The 5,252-nt window shown below is 36.5% G+C and overlaps 1 non-coding gene across 1 annotated transcript; it reads right to left on the bottom strand.

Moving 5' to 3' along the window:
* Window positions 1-976: 976 nt before the first annotated feature.
* Trnar-ccu (transfer RNA arginine (anticodon CCU)) lies at window positions 977-1,049 on the bottom strand. Its single transcript has one exon. It is a non-coding gene; the product is annotated as a tRNA-Arg (tRNA).
* Window positions 1,050-5,252: the final 4,203 nt, after the last annotated feature.

Below are 5,252 nucleotides of genomic sequence, written 5' to 3'. Positions count from 1 at the left end.
TATTTCATATTCAGAATTTACCTCTCTACTAATATAATATAAGTATAGAAAATAGAAGATGAGATAACTGAAAAAAAAAATCTAAATGTATGGTGTTCTTGTCGGTTCATTCACATTTCTTTACAGAAGCTGTAAATGCTACTCCTACTGCCATCTGTTGGCGACCTCTCTAAGTACTTGTTCAGAGAGTATGCAGAGTTTTGTACGGAGGGCGTTTCCATCGGCAATATTATCTTGTACTTTCATATAACTCGTACCATTTTATTTACGACTACTAGTTTTCCACGACGTTCTCTCCTAATTAAAACAGCGGAAAATCTTTTAAAGATATAAAGTTATTATAATTGTTATTAAGCTTATAAAATTAAATAATAATAATAAATTAAGATTTTTTTATATATTACGCGTATTATATTATATAAATATCCGAATTTATTAAATTGTTATTATATAACTGTCTATATATCCCATGTTTTTTAATACAAGAGATTTTATTATTTTAGAGAATTAGTAGGCAATTAAAATTATTGATACCTAACAGATTGAAAGCAAAAAAAACTTATTATTTATTAACTTTGTAAATGCTGATAGTTAAATTAAAATATATGATATTATAGGAAGTTTAAGATATTTCCAGTCTGTGTATAGAAGAGAAGATTTCGCCTATCGTGTACCAAAGTATAGTGTACACTGCCCTATCGGACTACGAGTAGATTAGATTGGGAAACCCTTGAACCCATATGATATCTCCTGCGTAGATGACTAATGGACAATCTCTATGAATGGTAGACATTAGAAATAGATTGAGAGAGCATTGTCGAATTGGTGTTTCTCCAGGTAAAGAGTTTGTAGAATAGATTTCCTGAACATATACTTTAAACACTTAAAATAAGAAAAGAAGTACAATTTTATTTACCCATGGCAATACAACTCAAATTTAAAATAAGGTATATAGTTTTAGCAAAAAATTACAATCTACCCCTGGTGGGACTCGAACCCACAATCCCCGGCTTAGGAGGCCGATGCCTTATCCATTAGGCCACAGGGGCTGGTGCTGTTAACGGCGAAATAGATCATCTATTAATAATACGTACACTATGAGCATACGCATAACGAAATTTCTTCGATTTCTTTGCATGATTAAAATACATAAAAAGAAGTTATTAACAAATCAGGGTACTAATATTGTACCTTGGGTCACTCTCTGATACTGATACGAATTTAAGTCGAAGCTCATTTTATGTCTAAGTTAATGTGATGTGAATTAACAGTCTTACAAAAAGTGTATTCGGTAGGCTACTATGTAGTTAGATCATGGTGGTTTAAATGTAAGTGGCACTAAAGGTTTAAAGCCATAAGGACCGGATGAAGGAGGTCTAAGGGTGGACGAAGTTGCGGGCGTCCGTTAGTGTTATAATAAACGCTAAAAGCTTTGGTTAGCTATAATAGCATACAATTTCAAACTTTTTCAGTGAGAGGAGCGGAAATAAAAGATATTTTTGTCACTGTTCGCAATATTCATACAATCTTCGGTCCTCTGTCCCCGGAAGCGACAAGGGTCTTATCGTAGACAATACATTGCGAGCACGTGCCCACCACGTGACGATCTAAACCTTTTTCTGCTCCGTCGCTGTACAAAAATATGGGCTTTTAATATTTATGCTTCCTTTGTCCCGCTATGTGTTATTATTTTGGTACAAATTGTTTTGCAAGCAAAAAATATTTTTAAATGTAAAAACGCACTATAACTTACAGAACATATAAAACGCTAATAATAAACTTGACGGCCTCCATGGCACAGTGATGTGCGCAGTGGATTTACAAGATAGAGGCCCTGAATTAGAGCTTTTCTTAGTTGGACCAGATCTGGCTGTTGGGAGGTTGCGACCGAGGCTAGTTACTGCCCTACCGGCAAAGAAAGGCCAAGATGTGCCGTCAAGCGAATTAGCGTTCCGGTACAATGTCGTGTAGAAACCGAAATGGATGTGGATTTTCTTCCTACTCCTAACTAGTTAGCCCGCTTCTATCTTAGATTGCATCGTCACTTACATTCAGATGAAATTGTAGTCAAGTGCTAAATTGTAGAGAATAAAAAAATCTAACGCTTTGCATAATTGATGCTGATTTTAACTGCTACCTTTAAGGTCTACACCACAACCAATCAAATCAGACTTGAGCCAACTTAGAAGGTCTAAAATGTTAAGTCAACCTAAGCTGGGAATCGTATCCGTAATTAGTTCTCTACTGAAAACCATATATTACAAGTTATACTTAAGAGGTCGTCAAACGTTTATATTTCAGTACAAATTATGGACTTAACTTAAAAATAATTTCTCTGCAATAAACTAAAGTTATCGCACCAAGTGCGACAAACTGCGAACTGAGGATCGTAGATCCTTTTAAATCCGCCAATATTGTTTCAAACGGAGTCAACACTGACCTATACTTGGGACCAGGCGTCACCAACATTTAACACTTATATTAAAATGTAACATAAGCATTAAAAAGTAAGTACTTTGAATAACAGACTTATAAAATCAATAAGATACGAATACGCTCCACTTTTGTATAAAAGCTAATCTGAATACAGATCACTTGTAGGATGGAAATAAAATTGCAGGGATATCCTCTGTTATTTAAATTATTGTATAACTCTAATACAACGGTAGGCAATGATATTTTATTTGTGTATTAATATTATTGGTTACCACCAAATCAAATAAACAGTTGGCTATAATTATCAACTTAGAGTATGTAAGTAAGATAGACGTAATAGCCTAGTAGATATGACCTCTGCCTTCGACTCGGAGAGCGTAAGTCTCTGCCTTCGAATCCGTCCCTAGGCGTGCACCTCTAACTTTTCAGTATTGTCCATTTTAAGAAATGAAATATCACGTGTCTCAAACGGTGTAGGAAAACATAGTGAGGAAACCTGCATGCTCAACAATGAGCTGAATATGGGTTACTAATGATGATGATGATGATGATGATGATGATGGTGATGATGATGATGATTATGATGTAACTAAGACATCAAACAAAATAATCCACCATGCACTACCATCATGGTTCACATTCTAAACTATTCACACATTCTAAACTACTTGATTTGCAAGCCAACGCATTATGCCTGGAAATAAAAGGTTGAGAACACCTGAATTCGCAACTTTTATTTAAACTTTGAAACCAGCGGTGGCAGACTTAGATATAAGTAATTTGAAAAAGGATTTTACAAAGTGTACTCTCTAGGGAAGACAATGTTTTACGTGTTACATTATTTTTGTTTTACCAGGACTTACAATGCAGTGTTGAATTAAGAGTGAAGTTTCTGTTTGTATTATGCTGAAGGTATTTGAATTTGCATAGGTAAAATAATATTGTAAATGCAAAAATGAGATTTCTTTGTTTCTTTTGTCTTGATAAGCCGATTTTGATAAATATTAGTTTACTGTTAGTGTAATTTTAGATACTCTTAGATCTTCCTTTTACCTTTGAAAACTTAAATCTTCTTGGACCAATTAATCAATTACAGCCTATTTTAACTCTGCCCGAAGTTGGAAAGTTGGTGGTTGGTTGCTACTTCCGTGCCTCGGAGAGCACGTTAGGCCGCAGTCTTTATCATTAGTATCTGATAGTGGACGTTAAAGAAAAATTATCACATTAAACTTCGCTACTCGCATTGGAGTTATGGGTTTAAGCTCCATATCCTCCTATAAGAAAGGAGGCCTGCTGGCATATTCACTTATTTGGTCTTTATAAACAACTCTATTAAAATAAACATCAAATTAACTAAACTGTCATTCATCTACTGGCTTGGTATGATATCCACGAATGGTTGTCAGTAGACATTTGTTACATACTCGTAGAATCTCAATTTGATTTATGTTAACCTATGTTAGTCCCAGCTGTGGGACATCGTAACAACACTAATATTAAAAAGGTCTAGGTAAGTAATTTAACGGCCTCCGTGGCGCAGTGGATTTACATGAAGGAGGTGCTGGGTTCGATTCCCGGCTGGGCCTATTGAGGTTTTCTTAATTGGTCCAGGTTTGGCTGGGAGACTTTGGCCGTGGCTAATTACCACCCTACCGACAAAGACGTATCGCCAAGCGATTTAGCGTTCCGGTACGATATACGAAAAGGGGAGTGGACTTTCATCCTTCTCCGAACAAGTTAGCCCGCTTCCATCTTAGATTGCATCATCACTTGCCATCAGGTGAGATTGAAGCCAAGGGCTAACTTGTAAAGAATAAAAAAAGGTCTAGGTTTGTGAGTAAGTGTGTATGTTTGTTCGTCCTTTGCGCTGCGTCTACTGAAGAGATTTTTCATCCCGGAAAAATTCATAGTTCCCGCGGGATTTCTGTAAAACTGAATTCCACGCGGACGAAGTCGCGGTAGTCCGCTAATAGGTTACTGATAATGAATGTATTGACAATAGATAGTACGTCTGATGCACTGTGGCGAGCAAACCTTCTGACAGCGCTATCAGTGTCACATGTCCGCACACGTTCGTGGAATTAAATCATTGCGTTGGAGCCACTAAACGAGCTTTTTGATTTGAGCCACTGAACGTAGATTGTGGCCCAACAACCTAGCACTGGCTTGTTTTACGTTGGAGAAAAGTAATTGTGGTGTCCGTCAAAAATTATGGCTACTTTATGTACTTCCTGCTACTTATTTAGTAATTAGCACTAAGCAAGGAAAATATTGATAACACACAGTTTTCCAAAAATCGACTTCTATTCGGATAGCAACGCTCTATCCTCGGTCTAATTATCAGTTTATAGTAAATGTAAGTAAATATGCATGGTGGAATATATATGCTTAGATATATATGCACTACTATAAAGCTTAACATTCTAAGCAGCTTCAGTTGCAAGCTATTATGCCTGTAAATAAAAGGTTGAGAACACCTGAATTCGCAACTTTTATTTAAACTTTGAAACCAGCGGTGGCAGACTTAAAAAAAAAAAGGTCAAGGTTTGTGAGTAACTGTGTGATGTAAGTGTGTATGTTTGTTCCTCCTTTGCACTGCAGCTACAGAAGCGATTGATCCCTGAAAAATCCATAGGATTTGTGAAAAACTGAATTCCACGCGGACGAAGTCGCGGTCGCCCGTTAATAGGTTATTAATGATGAATGTATTGACAATAGATAGTACGTCTGATGCACTGTTGCGAGCAAACCTTCTGACAGCGCTATCAGTGTCACATGTCCGCACACGTTCGTGGAATTAAATCATTGCGGTGGAG

This window comes from Bicyclus anynana, chromosome 16, assembly GCF_947172395.1.
Source record: "Bicyclus anynana chromosome 16, ilBicAnyn1.1, whole genome shotgun sequence".
In the NCBI taxonomy this organism is placed as follows: domain Eukaryota; kingdom Metazoa; phylum Arthropoda; class Insecta; order Lepidoptera; family Nymphalidae; genus Bicyclus; species Bicyclus anynana.
The sequence above is the reverse complement of the archived record's forward strand: the minus strand, read 5'-3'. Positions and strand labels throughout refer to the sequence as shown.